Here is a 15,923-nt window from a genome sequence, read left to right on the forward strand (position 1 = left end):
AGGATTATCAATAATTTGTTCCGCGGCGTAACTCGATGCTACGAGCCACGCTTGGAGGACTCCCCGTCATATCGAGGGCGAAACCAAGAAATCCAGCTCGAAGGATATCGATGCCACCCCGTATCCGTGGCCAAAAGATATTAATATGCTAAGTAACCGAGCGCCGGGCCCGCGGTGCAACGCGCTCTATCATTGTCGAAGTCGCTGCCAACGTACAATAGAAGTAGTTAACCCACTCGAATCTTCTTTATAAATAGACGCTGGCAAATATTCATTTAGACACTTGTAATTCTGTTAAAGGGTCGTTCGATCGAATCGCTTGGAATTCGGGTACCATAAATCTAGCTATTTTAGGGAGCGCTTTGAAACGACTTCCCGAAGGCACTGCCTCGAGTTACGCTCGGTATAATACGCATACTCGTCTCGAAAGTTACGACAAGGGAAATAAACGGGGGGACGGGCCGAGGGCGCATATCATCGCCGAGGGGAAGAAAGAGTAATGCGCGATTAAGACACGGGGACTGTCGTTTGTAATAGTTTACCGAAACCTCGTGCATTCCCTTCTTATTTTCCTCTTTCCTGTTTGCATTGCCACCCACACCGACGCGCGCGGAGACTTACTTCGCCAAGTTTTGTTGCGGTTTCCGCGAAATTGCTTTATAATTCTTGATTTATGACGCCGTCTAGCCGATGTTCCCCCATCGTGATTTCCATCCTCTTCCCTCCGGGTTTTCTGCCGTGATTTCGCCCCGCGGCCCGGTTACTCGATTCGCGCACGAAAATTACTCCCCCGTTCCTTAGCGCGCACTTCTTCCGGCGCGGAGCGCCGCTTAAAATTCGTTTAAACGTCACTCACTGAAATCGTCGCCACCTCCAGACGGGGCCCCAATCCCTTGGGCGGCTTTCCCTTCAGCTGTTCGTCAAGGCGCGAAGGTGCCGGATCAACTTCTCCCGGGCGCGACACAGTGACTGGCTCGACGATAAGTCAGGCGTGATAGGACTTTTATGAGGAAAAGATGGGGAGATCATCTGATTTGGGACGTGATCACGCTTCCGACGGAGGAGCGCCCATGGGAGCAGCGCTCCTGGATTCTACGAGTTCAGGAAACTTTGCCATAGGTGTCTCAGCCTTCGGCTGTATCGCGTTTCGTTTGTTTCGCAAGCACGCGAGCTGGCTGGCCAGAAAGGTCGGCTCTCTCCAAGGAACAGGAAGCGACCGTGATCGCGACGGAGGGTCTGGTTGTCGAGTTTGCTTTACCGATTCCCGACTTAACGAAGTTAATCGCGCCGATTAACCCGGCATTCTATCAGATACAAGAGGGCAACTGCTAGCTACACTTGGGCGGGAGGAACGGGATGGGGGGGGGGATTAAATGTCGGCACGAGTCACGTTCCAGCGGAATTGCTGCCATCGGTCGTAACGGAGCTTCCTCTTTCCGCGTGATGCTACCGATACGTGCGCACTCCGGTTAGGCAGTATCAGCTTTCGATCACGATTAGAGAGGACGCGGCTCGCTCTGCTAATGCATAGTCGTGCCACTGCAGTCCGGCGAATCTCGATAATATAATTACGACGATCGTCGCGTACCTGGCATTCCTCGCCCGTTTTCGCGTTCACTGCCTCGCGACTCTCGTGAAACACGGATTATGTAATTGTACCCTGTACCCCTGCTCCCTGCTGGCCGTGAAATTGTCTGTGAAACGGTTAATCGAGGCATCCCGTGTAACAGCGGAAAGCGGATTGGCTTCTAGGGTGTTTCGACAGACAAATTAATCCGTTTAGCGCCGATAGAATCGCGAAACTGAATGATAATCATATGATGGCAGATTGAAATTTATTCGTGCGCGGCGGATATTGTTGCGGAGGTTCCGGCCTCTAGTCAGGGTTTTGTGGCCGAGGCAATAACTGAATAGTCTGCACCGAAATGATCGCGAATTGATATACATAATCGGCTCGCCGACGATCGCGTTGCTGCAACGATCGTTGTAACGTAACAAGTAGGGATGTAGTTTGCGCATGGTTCGTAGTCGCGCGATCAAGGTAAATAAGGGAAGACCCCTGGCAATATGTACGCAGCGGATTCGGCTAGGTACTTCTAAAAGTGGGACAATGAATTAGGTACCTCTGCGATAAACTCGTATCTCCAGTGCGATTCCTTCGAATCCCAACTCGGAGTCGAGCACGATTGCTGTTCTCCCCATCTCTTTGATATTCTCCTGTGTTGTCTTTCCGAAACTGAACCCTGCGCACCCCTAAATTAATCCATTATCTAGCGTGCAAACAATGCGCGTCCGTTCGGCGGATCCTCTCGTGCGTGTGATAATTGTTTATTTCCTTTCTACTTCCTCGTTTCCCTCTGGACTGCGTCTGCAAAGGGAACGGCGTTCCCCGAACGAGATCATGCGTTTGTGTACCCGATGTACAATTCGTTTTCAACGAAGACCTGCGATAATTCGATAATGCAACATCGGCGACAGCGAACGAACGTGGCGCATAAGCTACGAATGACATTGGCGAATACAATAGGGAGAAGAACACGCATTTAGGTCGCAATAATGTCGACGGCATTGTGTGCGGCAGATAAAAGAACACGTTGATTGCAATAACGTCACCCGCGTCGTGCGACGATAAACAAAGGGACGCGTTGTTTGTAATAACGTCAGCGGGTGGAAAATGAAAATGCGGGTCGTAAGTGTGAATGCACGAAAATTTCGCCTCGTAACGAAGGGCGGACGTGTCTGCCGAAATTCTTTGGCCTCGAGTCCTTTACGACGAACAATGCAAAGAAATACAATGTCTGTGTTCCGTAGCGTTGGGATGGAACAGTTGATAGGCGTAACGGGGAGGTTTATTTAAAATTGGACGCAGGAAAAAAAAAGTAAAGACGGGAGAGAAAGAGCGAGCGAAAAGAAAAAGTGTAGGCATTCCGACGGTAAAGACGGGCGCGTGAAACAAAAGGCTGGCCCTGAGCTTGGCAAAGCCATTCGTATGAATGCTTACTACTCCGAAGTGCAAGAATACGGAGAATCTCTAGGACATGCTTTGTTGTGTTTCCTCGTGACCTCGATGCGTAGAGCAAAACAGGGTTTGACTTGTATGTCCAGGTCAGTCGTGTTCTAGTTTAGCCCGCAGCAACATCGCCGGTGTACGTATCGCGCCAAAGTGTGGCGAATTACTTAGATGTCGGTACGGTTGTCTGTGGCAGTATTGTGCTTTAATTAACCAGTGTTATTAAAGTGAGTTACAGAGAATCCCGTGTAGGAGAGATATTGAAATATTATTTTAAACATTCTTCATCGGTGCCACGTTCTGTCTCGGGGTCGAGGCGTTCAGGGACCGTAAACTCGATGGTCCGCACCTACTGGAGAATCCTCTGATCGAAGCGCAGCTGCGTTCGCGACCCGCCGTCGCTCGGTTTGTTGGCTGCGCTCTGATTTCAAGCGGAATCAGCCTCCTGTAAATTTCGTTCCCTAAGCTTCGCGTTAATTGCAAGGATACTTGGGGGTAATTATACCGTTCAACGCTAGAATAATGTACTGCGTCACTTCCAATGGGTGCGAATCTTAACACGGTTGAACGCCGTACAGTGAATTTATATTGGAACCATTCCGCACGCTCCTCGAAGTAACAGAAATATTTCAAGAATCTAACGCGATTCTGTTTTAATTAATTCCACCAGCTGAATCGATTCGACTCTTCATTCCCCAGCCCGCTATTTGGATCCCCCGAAAATTAAGAGATTCTAAATGCAGCGGCCCCGTGGAAAGCATTCAAGTGCATTTTAATTAGTAGCGTGCAAGTCGATTTCTGAAACCGGAACAAACGCGCCGCCCCTGTATAGCAACTAACTGTACGCGATTCACTAATGAGGAGATAATTAAATGAGAGGTACGCGTGTGCCTGTAGAAGGTCGAAAAGTGTGATAACGAGAGGGAGGAAACTGGTGTGTCTACCTCCGTTGCCAGACTCAATTACCATTACGTTCAAATACGTAGCACCATTCGACCCTGGGGTGGGTGACGCTGCCTCGTCCCAGAAATTTTTGACGCGTGCGACGGTGGTATACTTTGCAGCGCTTCAGCCGCGGGATATTTAGCGAACTGGATGCAAAACATTCCCGCGATGTTTCGACACCTTCTTTCCCCTCATTTTTCATTTGCATCCGAGACGGCGACGTGTTTATGGATTTTCTTGACAATGGGAGGGAAGATGGAGGAAATAGCCGATCCACCCGCGAACAGCAAGCGCGAACACGATGCTTCCTTTTGCCCGAAATCGTCCAGCTTCTCCGGCTTTCACTCACGCACACCTACGTACGCGGACCTGCCCGCGTATTCTGCTTCACGCGTCTCATTTCTCGACGAAAAGAAGCGCAGCTAAATTCGCTTTAGGACTAACGTCCCCGAGGACTGTTGATCGAATAGATTGATATTCCAGTTAATTAAATACTCACCGGTAATGCTAGCCGCGGAGGGAATAAAATAAATTTCATTCGATAAAGTACCATCGACCCGGTGCTAATTTCCATCCAATTCGAAGTAATTAATTCAGCTAGACGTTCCGAATAATTAAATAGTGAATCGATCGAAATGCTCGCAAAAAGATACTTGCTCGTAATATAATGGTGGAATTGTTATTTCCAAATGTCATACACACCATTACGTACTCGCACAGTCGTCGTTCGCCGTTCCAGCTTTAATGAATTTCCATTCCTGAAAACCGGGGGTTCATAACAGTGCCGCGTGTCGCAGGCCGATGCACAGGAATCGTTAAACACTTCGGGGTAGTCGTGCCGTGTAAAATGAAGCAGATGCAGCGTTTTTTTTTTATCTCTTACGACGCCCGCGAGAGTCCCGAGGTCTCGAGTTCAGGCCACCACCAAGTGGATATATTCCGACGACGCGACACTGGCTAAAAGGTTAAAAAGGAAGACGCTGTTTAACGTGAAACTTCGCGCGCGTGGATACACCGGCTGCAAAGGCGCGCGCACACACGTCTGCAGACACACTGCTCGACGCGTTCTATTACGCTGCTACACTGGCCTCTATCCAGAGTATCGACAGTTTCGGTGGCGCAGGGAAATTATTCGAAAAATCGCTGAACGTAGTCGAGGCTTACAGGAGCGTGCTCGATAATGACTTTTGTATCGGGCTTTCTATGGCTTGGTCTTTATAAACCGATTGGGTCGTCGGGGCCGATAAAACAAAGGGCGCCGTTAGCGGGGCGTGTACTTTTTCGAAACACGCCGTTTCGATCGGTTTGCACACGCGTTGTTCGGTGGGATCGCGGAACGGAGCACGATAAAACCGGTATCACTTGATTGTCAATAAAACGAGCTCCGGCCATCGAGGAATCGCGAGTAAATAAGTAGCTATACTTCTGTTCCCGAATTGCGTGCCGCGCGGCCCGCTGGCGTGGAAATTCGATCGGTAATTGTTCCGGTTAACTTTCGAATTGACGGCACCCCCGTATGGAACGTCACCGACACGCCTTCGCCGTTAGGGGGAGGAGAGAAAAAAGAGCTTCGCGTCGGCCGTGTGTCTCCGGAAAATCGGGTCGAAGTCCCGTCGATACGTTCAACTATCTCGAGGCTCGGATTGAAAAGTTCGGGCGGACGTGAACGAATTTCTAGGCTGGGCTAACCGTACCTGCCGCGCGTTTTTTTTTCCCTCTCCTTCCCTTCGACGAGCGAGAGCACTCTCGTCCAACGAGAAGCCCTCCTGTGAATTTCAACAGGCTTAAACCAGACATTCTCATTCCGCGGCGCATCAGCCGCCGATAAAACATTAAGCAAACGAATAGACCCGTGACCCGTTTCGCTCGGGTACGCGTACGTAGCGCGAGACATATCCGCGCTTTATCGCGGCAGCTATCCTCGAAGGCGTGATAAAGTTATGGCCTCCTAAAGACTTTTAACGAGCCGCTGGCACGTGATATCTTTATTTAATCACACCAGGTCGGCGTGATCCCGAATAAATTTCCCAGATATAACTTAGCAGGTCCGGAGCGGGAGGCGGCTCTATGCTCGGCGGTAACCCGCGCTACCATTACGTCGAAGAGGATTGGCTTTCGAGTGAAGCGTATTGCCGGCGTTACAACGTCGCGGGGCTTCCCTTTTTTTTTTATTTCGCCGATAGAGCCGCCAGGAATTTTATGTTACGGCACTTTCAAATCCTCCGGCGACGTCCATGAACGTCCCCGGGAAGAGGCACTTTTCCCGGGGATTGTAACGCGATATTTCGCGATCGAGTTCAAAGGTATGATAAAGCACAAACGTGGTTAGCCAGTTGTTATTGTAAGGCGAAGTCGAAAGGGGAAAGGAAATGAGAGAGGCCGCCGGCCCGGGGGATAAAAGACGGGGTCGAGGCTGATATCCACTATCAAAGTAGATGTTTCCCTAGCGTCCCATACGTTTCCTTCGCTACTCTTCTAAAGTGCAAAGCCCACGGAGCTGAGGGGAAAAACCATTCCACGAGCAGCTGCTTACGGTTTCATAACCACTTCATAGATTCAAAGGACCCCCGCGGATCGATCTTTTTTTAACGCTCCACGAGATCCATTGCGTTAGTTGAAAAATCGTACGCTCCTTTCGAGGCCTCTTCGCTCCTCATTTCTGCAGTCGTGTCAAAATAGTCTCCAGCTGAACCGATCCCAGCTCGTCGGGCGTTGGCTGGCAATCGAAGGCACGTTGACTAATAGGGAAAAGCAGAAAAAGCGACTGAGGACTAGGAATAAGAGCGCAGCAACGGAATTACGAGAAACATTCGTCGTAGTCTGTACTACTACTTCCGTGATGAAGATAAATTCGACCGGTCTGTCCCGTGCACAGCTTCGGATTCGACTTGCTCGTTTAGGCGTGCCATCGGCGGTGAGCCTCTCCTAAGATTAACGATGGAAACCGCCGAGGAAAGCCGGAACATTCGTCCTGTCGTGAGTTACACGCGTGACACGCTAAGCCGCCTGGAATCTTTTCATTTCCTCCTTCGCGAGGCTCACGCCACCCTCGAATTAGGATAATAATCGTGCAGCGGAGGCGAAGCAGTCCCGAGCGGGCAACCGCGAAACTACGAGATCGCGTGAGTTTTCCATTCAAATAGCTCCCTCTTGAACGGCGAACTCCGATGCCGGAGGTTTCTACGGGGTCAGGCGCGCACTTCTCGAATGCGCCTCCCATCCTATTTGTATCGAAGGACTCGCGCAAGTGCTATCCTCTGCGGTGTCGTTGATGGGCTTTGCTAGTAGCGAACTACGCCTCTGAGAAGGCTACTATTAAATCCTGTGCTCCTCAAGATTTTAACGCCCCGTCGTTGGCGCCTTCCTCTGTATCCGGAAAATAGTAAGCGACACCGAAAACAGTTCTACTTCACTCGGATAGGATGCCGCTAGTTGCCACCGCGTTATCCGAACGCGAACGTTCATTTCTCGGCTTAAGCAGCCGCTTTAATTGCACTTGAAAATCCGCGGCAAGTTTCCCGCTCGCTTCCCATTGTCTTTCCGCGAATACGTTAGGGACACTTTCGCAAAGAATGGGCGCGCGTTCACGGTGGCACGGTCTTGTTGATAATTTAGCAGGCAGCCGGTCTAAACACAGGTTTAAGCTGTGAAACCAGCGTAAGCGACTCGAATGCGACGCTGCTACCTTACGCGACGCCTAATCTCCGACTAACTTCGCCGGCCATACTTAGAACGGAAGGAACAGCAGACAGATTGCTCCGACTGTAACGCGTGCATCCTTCTAGAGAGGAGAGAGAGAGAGAGCTACGGTTGAAGATAGTTTCCAAGATAGTTGGACTCGAATTAATTGCCGCGACATAAGTACAACAGCCTACCTTCTGCGTACACGCCTCTGCTTCCTCCTTTGACTTCTTTGTCGCTGAACGTACGATTTCCCCCGATGCCTGGCGTTCTTAATCGACGAGAAAACTCGCGGTAAAATGCACCAGTTCCGATCAACCGGAATTCGCTTTTTGATTAATGAGACGCCTTCCGAGAAATGTTTCCCTTTTGCATGGATTAATCGAAAGGCTCCCCTCCGTTTTAGGAAGCGCCTGTAGCGCCGTACGCCTCTGTTAGAGAAGAATAATCGTCCGTTTCGTTGAAAGTTTCCAAGCTTCCCCGTCGCCGGTCCTGGCTCCCAGTTTTTCAGAAATTCCTCCAACCGCAACGACTACCGCGAACTTACGATTACTGGAATGTTTCAGGAATATGATCCTCTCTCTTTCCCACCTCGTCGGGCAGGGGTTTAATAGCATCGTTGGTATTTAATTCATCTTCCTCTTCCAGCTGAAACGATGGACAATTACAATCTTTTTCTGCGCGCTCCTCTGTCATTAGTTGTCCCTAATCCGTCGCGTTTAAATTCCACCGTTTTGCTCCGTCGCGGTGAAAGAAGCTACTTAATCCGCGCAGACGTTTGCATCGCGACAGCATTGTCCGCTGTTGTTTTTAATTGCCGGAGTCACGAAAGTATTCCATTCGAAGCGGCGAAGTTTTGATACGAAACAAAAAGTTAGCGGCTCGTGGCAGATTCCGAACGAGTTGCCCCCGTATTGTTCGACTGCCGGCGCAATCCCGAGCTCTCCCATAACTTTTACGCCCGCCTGGAACTGCATAACTCCATCGCGGGAACACTTAATTCGAGGCGCGTGCGACCAAAGAATGAAGGCCACAGGGCCGGCTCGCGTAACGACACAGTTACTGGGCACCATGGAAGGGAATCGTTCGTTAAAGGACAGGTAATTAAAAACTCTTCTGGTAATGCATTGCCGTAGGGTAATTACAAGGATAATAGGCTGCTACTTTATAGAGTAAGTTCCGGGAAGTGGGGAAAGTGAACCTTCCACTTTTTCCTCCTTTCATCCCACTGGCATTCACTTGCGTTTCTGGCCAAGTATGCCTCCCGGGAATAGGTTCGGCGCTCTGTAAAAAGTTCTTGGTTTCCAGCGCTCCTGCGAGCCAGCGATCTCGCGCCGGTAAAATGCCTTTCGAAATTACTGCGTTAAAAGTTCAAAGCGTCGGCTGCTCGGCATTAGAGGGCTTCCTCGGAGGCAACTGCTTCGTTGGCCTCGTTCCGAACTTACAAGTGCATGCATAACTCGTTTCCGTTTTAATGCCCCCGAAATTTGCTTGAATATGCAGAAAGCATTCGGTAGGTCCGTGGAATTCTTGGAGCAACCAGTGGCGGGATGATCGGCGTTATCGGTGTTTGAAATTTAGCGCCCAACGTTACAACGAGCGTGACCGAAACGAATGAAAGGCCAATCCGCCAGGTGGAATTTCGCGCTTTTGATACGCGAAGCGTGTGGCCCGCACGGTTGATTCCGCGATTAAATCTAGGATTTCTAATTCACCGCTAATTGAACGGAAAATTCCCCGCGGTTAGTTGTTAGCGTTTGATAAAACGCGAGGGAACGTAAAACGAGGATGCATCGAGCGCGTTAATTTCTGGCTTCGTTTCAAAGCGGCGGAGGATCACCGATGAAATGCGATTTGCGAGCAGGTCGATGCAAATTGCTTTCCAAGACGTCGCATTCGTCTTCGAAAGTGTCTGCGATTCTAGCGCAGCGCTAAGATAGCGGCGCTTGACCGTGTTTCGCGAGTCAAGTTTTAACGGAGGGAACGCGAACCCTGGAAATACCGGCTTGAAATATTTTCACCTGCCTTGCCATCGTCCCTCATTTTCTGACCCGGACGTGAATAGCAGTTGTAATCCCTTAAGTGGAATATCTTCGCGGGGCGAACAAACCAGCTTCGTTTCACATTTGTACTTGTCGCGGGAAAGGTCGCTGAGGCGAAGGGTGCAGGTATCAGAAAGGGGAGGAACGAAAGGGAAAGGGCTAATAGGAAGCGAAGAGGGAAGAAACCTGAGATGGAAGCGGAGAATATCGGTGTATGGACTGTGCGGCACGTCGCTCAGAATTCAGACCGCGTGACTGGAGTATTCTACTGTCCACGGAAGCAGCTGACGTATCGGACATCTGAGTCGCTCTCAATTTAAAGAATTTACGAGCTCCCCCCATTCGTGCATCGCGCGGACTTATCGTGCTGCTGTGCTTGCGTGAACTCTATCAAATATTAACGATCGCCGATGAGTAGGCTATGTTGAACCACTTAATGCGCTAATATCGTTAGAGCGTTCTCCCTCCGATGTCCATTCGATATCGACGAGAGTATCTACCTCTTTTTCTTCGTAAAAACCCGCGCCATCGCCTGCGTGATTATTCAGTGCACGGAGCGTATTGCCTGCTTGAATTACAATTCCTCTTCCTCCGCTCGACAATAGGTATCCCCGATACGATAAAAGAGCGGGCACCTCGTACGTGCAAAGGCCCATGGGTTTGCGACCGCGAAGTGCGTTAAGTCCGCACTCGGAAATGAATCGGAACGGGGCTCCCGGTTCATTGGCAATGGGATTGAGTGCTCGTAATGGTACCTCGCATAAATCCAAATCTGGCCGCAAGCACTGCTCCACTGCCGCGAGTATTTTAGCTACCCCTCGGTGGTCAGATGATTTGACTAACTGTAAGATAAACTCCAGCTTAAATACACCTCCAGCGAGGCTCGCTATCGATCGAAATCACCGCTCCGGGAAGCGTTTCAAGCTCTTATTGTTAGATGCAATTAATTCGTCCGGGATGACGTTCTAAAACAGCCTGGCTCGCAGCCGGCGGTTCCATTCTACCGATTCCTCGCCGGCGCGAATAATATGTTTTCCCCTATAGAAATTTCCGGGAGCGTTTCGAATCTGAAGCCCGCGACACGGTGGGCATTCATGCACGCCCAGCTGCAGATTGATTGCTGATCCCTAAATTGTCCCTGAAGTTGCTTTACACGTTTCGCTGGCGTGCCCCGAGAAGTTATGGTCTCTTGGCTATGTTTACGTAACTTGACGTGACGGATATACAGTTACTGTCTGGCGTTAACTAACTAACTAACAGGCGTATCATCAGTCGACCGGCCTTCTCCGAAGGTATCTGTGCCTCCCAATTAGTCGAGTTAGAATTGCAGATCCGCTGGAACTTGTGCCGAATGGGCCGAATAGTTCGGCGTTCCTCGGTATTTATGCATTCCCCGATCGAGGCCGACGTAAGACGGCCGGATCGAACGAAAACGCATCTCGCTGGTCCCCGTTGCAGGTCCGCGTGCGTCTCGGTCAGCCGGCGCTAATTAAATCCTGGGGACATCCAGCTGGAAGGCGGACCATAACGGGGCGCTCGTAAACGGCCCCGACAACCGGATTCAGCTTACCGAAACGCACGGAAATGGCTGTTTGATGGCTTCGAAACAGCTAACTATGTGTCCCTTGTAGTCGTGGGGTGAATAGCGTCGCATGACGAAGGCACGAGCCTGCGGGAGAGCACGCATCGAAAGGGGGACGTTCATGTACGCGGGCGGAAGTCGTACTCGGAAGGGGAACGGAAATTGTCCTGCACTCGAGTTGCGCGAACTTTAAGACAACTCCTGCTGCTTGAATGCCTAGCGGCTCGAACTTCCCCGACTTCCTCTGATCCGCGTTGCGAATGGCGGGTAAAATGTTACGTATCTATCCGTGAAAATTATCCCGGGAGTATCGTCCTCTTCGCGAGGTGTGGAGCACGGAATTAAATGTTACGGCTCTCGAGGAAAATTCATTATCACGGGCAAAAATGCCGGGAAGGATCGTAAATTACTCCTAAACAGATGTGTCCCCGCGGAGTACGCGTTCTATCTTACTTACCCGTGGATAGCATTCGGGGGAAAAACGAACGAACCGTTATTACCTGCTCTAGGTAATCCAACTCGTCCCGCAGCTTATTTGCGAGTAATTCAATCGCGCGAGTCCCTCTGTCGTTCGAAATTCAACGGGCGACACGGCGTTCGCATAAATTCTTCTTAGCGGGGGTAACGAGTGGCTGCGGTGGGAGGATTTTGCGAGGGAGGAATCCCAGCTTACATGGAATTAGAGCTGCAAAAACCTCGGCAAGATCGTGGGTACCGTTGAAAAAGGTCTCGGTGCAGCGTTGGGGATAGACTTGGTGCTGAAGAAACAGCGCGTGGGTGGACGGGCGAGAGAGTGCGTTGGTAGGAGAGCGAGGGTGCCAGCGGCAGGGAAAGAAGAGGAGTAAGAAGAGCGTTTGGTACCACCGTCGGATCTCCGTAGTGATTTGTTCGCAGGGTTTGATTTATAAGTCTGCGAGAGTTGTCATGGGGTGAGTCGGCCGAGAGGAAAGCTCGCCCTGCGCCCTGTTTGCTGCGGAATAGAAGAACCGGCTGCGTGGCGGGCCAGGCAAGAAGGAGGGGAGGGAAAGAAAGTAGGGAAGCAAAGAGTTAGGGAACGATCGCCATTCTGTGGCTTCACTTACGGATGATACATTGCCTCGTAGTCGACTTCAGGCACAGAAGGATGGAACCGCGGTAATGGATTCGGAATGGTTGAAAATAGTCTGTCCCTGTCACCGGGACACCCGTTCCGTTCCGCCCGAAATTCGTGGCACGCGATACTTGTTCCGCGGGGAAGGTTTCGCGAGGATAAAACCTGATCTTCTAGCGAATTTCTTTCGGCCTCTTTGACGCAGGCGGCTTTGATTGGAGAAGTCATTCCTGGGAATGAAATCCGGCTGAATCCGTTCCTGCGGTGGATTGGAGGCAAGTCGAGCAGGAAATGCTGAACTGAACGTTGCGCGCGAATCCAGTCTGCAAATACTTATGCGAGATGGAGACGCTCTCAAAGGACACAGAAGATTCTTCAATTCTTGTACCGCTGTTTGCGCTCTTTCGTCCCCTTATCTTTGTTGTCAGTATTCTTTTTAGAATCACGCTCCCCTTGCGCAGGGCGAAACGGGACAAATTGGAAGACAGAGTTTCTAAACTTACCGTAACCCAGAGCTATTTACTTCGGATTCCGCGGAACTTTGGTTGAGCCGAGTCAATACAGACATCCCCGAGGCGTGGCGGCCGATAGCAGCGACCACGGGGATGTCATATCATCGACAGAGGTCTCCAGAATCGTGGGACCTAGATTCCCTTGACACACCGCCTGTGAGCAAAGGTTCTCCAGTCTTGCAAATCGATTCCATCGACAGGTGAATTCGAACAATTAACGTTTCTTCAAGATTGCCTAGAAATTATAGATATTCCCATAGGCACAGTTCTACCTCCGTTTATGCACAGCCGCAGATCCCCCAGCTATATCTTGCTTCTAGCTTTCCCACTAGCGCACCCTGCGATTCTCCCCCTCGGGAATTCATCCCGCGCAAAACCGCTGGTACCCACGCAAACGAGCGGGCGAAATTCGCGTTTTATCGAAAAGGTTTGGCCGATCAAAAAACGCAGGCTAGAATTTTTATCGATCCGACGGGGGGGCCTTGAAGCGCGGAGAAACATAGAAATGTCGATAACGTTAACGAACGGAATTGGCGATTTTTATTTCCAAGTTGGCGCTCGTCCAGTCGCGCGCCATTTTACGCGCCTCCCAGCAGCTCGTTCGACAGCATTGTTAGGAGAAACGCAGATTCGATATTGGATTTCGCGTACGAGCCACTCTGCGCCTTCAGCCTGTATAGGCTTTTCTCGCTGCCCGTCGACGATCGCGATCCGCGTCGCTTTCAAATACCTAATCGAGAGGCAATTAATCGGCGATCACGACGTGTTAGCCCGATTATGCGACACCGGTGTGTCAATCGTTCGCCAGCGACTCGAATCGATCGACGCAGCCGCCGCGACTAATGAAACGGTTCCGTTCAAAGAATCGCTAAATCGCGGGGGGGGGGGGGATTCAAGCAGATCAGAGGATCTAAATATCGAGCAGTTAGAGCCGGGCGAGTTTTAATTGGCTGGTCAAAGACATTCCTGTCTACGACTCTCGTTAAACGTCGTAATTGGTCGATCCGAACGGTGTCGATAATGCCTGACGACACGAAAGATTCCTCCCCTGTGTCGAAAATCGGCTGCGCTCCCACTGTGGCAGCAGGCTGTAAAGTCGAGTGAGATTCCACCGGACGACGCGGACATTCCCCATCGGTGAATTTCGATGAATTCGTAGCCGGCACCCGCATACCGATATACACTTCGCTCCAAGTAGCGCGTATCGATCTTGCGCGATTCGCAGACGGATCGGCAACGCGTCACGACTATCCTTTGATCAATCGGCCTGCCGATCGGGCGCAACGCGCGAGTGCCAGCCACGCGGACGCCTTTGGCGCCATTAATGAAAGCAAACACGCGTGGCAAGTAATGCAATTAATTAGGGGACACGCTACTCCGGATCCCGATATTCACCCTCGCCCTCTGCCCGCAATGTTATTGCACCTGCATCCGCGCCACTGATTCCGCCGATTCAAGACTCTGCGCGGCTTCCGTTGCGACGCCACCAGAAACGTCGAATCGAGGATTACTTCGCGAGCTTCGGGATACTAGCGAACACCTGCCACCCTGTCGCTGTACACCGTGCCAATTAAGAACATTCCCGATGACAGAAGCGTTAGGACCTTTTTTTATTAAATACAGCGGTGCTCAGGTTTTTGAGCAGCCATCGTTTTGGTTTCGTATTCGACGGAACGGAGAGAGTGCCACTTTTAATGGGGTGAGATTGAAATGTGACGAGGGAGATGGACGGAAGGAGATTTAATTACTTTCGGGAACATTTGCGAATAAAAAGCAACTCGGATATACGGGGTCGAAGAATCGTTGGTTACTGAATCAGAGTAAAACGCTGCTCACCGAGTCGCAACAGGGATTACTGTAAACGCTCGCTTCTATCTACATTTTGAATACTCTCTATGGCTGTCGGGCGTGGAAGTGCGTTCTGCTGGCGCGCGTTTTGCTTCCACTCGTTATCCGGTATTTTGTCTACAGTTCTAAACGGACCCCAAGCCGGGGGAACTGTTTAGGTTTGGTTTTCCAGGATTTTCTGCATGGCACGTTTTCGGGACGTGTATACAGAGCGTAACGTGCAAGCTTTCTGTGTATTAACCGTCTGTTAACACGAATCGGCATCAGATAGCCGCGCATTGTAAACTCTATCCGATAGACAGTGGTGTATATGCCTTCACCGCGCAAATAACTCGATCCCGTATTGGCGCGGCCTGCATGTTTCCATTTTGAAAATTGTGGTGGATCGAAACGCAACTCCCTGGCATCATGGAGGCATTCTACTTCGAAACAATACGTCGGAAAAATGAATCGGTATAACCATTGTCCAACGTGCCTGTTAATTAAAATTCCGTAATTGTGTAGACGTAAGTTTAATTCCAATTGGTCATCGTTACGTTCCAAATTTATGCGTTGCCATCGGAAACGTATTTTAATTACATTCTTCTCGAAATGCACATTAAAATGAAACATTCGACGTGCGAATTACCGTGCATGCCATTGTAACGTCCATTTATGATAGTCCTCTGTAGCCGTGCGCTACAGAACGGATACGGTTGATTTTACTGGGGTCTACCGTATACCGTACGTTACGAAGTGCAGCACATAAAGAGATAACTAGACCGAGCCCTTATTGGTAAACCATAATTGGTTGTACCACATACGAGCACTTCAGTTTCGAGATCGACAATGCCTCGTTGAACGCAGCGTGCGGCTGAACGCACTACTGAAAATTAACAACGTCAAAAACAACTGCGCGAAATTGTTAGTACGCGCAACGGAGCTTTGAAATGCGTCCGAATATAAAAGTGCCTGGCGAAAATAAATAACGGCACGGCGATCGCTTCTGTTTCACTGACGATACACGTAATCGTGGTCTTTTGCGCGGTATGTTAAATGCACAACTGAGCCAGACGCGTACTTCGTTAACCCGAGAGTAGGCGCGCCAAATAATTTACGTTAGCAGGCGCACCTCGGTCATTTCGACCGATGGTAATGTAATCAGAAATAACTTAATAAAAGGACTAAAATAATATAAATAATGGATAACATTGTACTTTACTTACTTCAGAAT

The 15,923-nt window shown here is 50.3% G+C and overlaps 1 protein-coding gene across 1 annotated transcript in view; it reads left to right on the plus strand.

Moving 5' to 3' along the window:
• Positions 1 to 3,177: 3,177 nt before the first annotated feature.
• LOC143373269 (uncharacterized) overlaps positions 3,178 to 15,923 on the plus strand; it is a 250,056-nt gene continuing 237,310 nt past the window's right edge. Inside the window, exon 1 of the mRNA XM_076820371.1 lies at positions 3,178 to 3,237. The gene's annotated coding sequence lies outside the window, so the exon portion shown is untranslated. The remainder of the gene's footprint in view (positions 3,238 to 15,923) is intronic.

Source organism: Andrena cerasifolii, chromosome 9, assembly GCF_050908995.1.
Source record: "Andrena cerasifolii isolate SP2316 chromosome 9, iyAndCera1_principal, whole genome shotgun sequence".
In the NCBI taxonomy this organism is placed as follows: domain Eukaryota; kingdom Metazoa; phylum Arthropoda; class Insecta; order Hymenoptera; family Andrenidae; genus Andrena; species Andrena cerasifolii.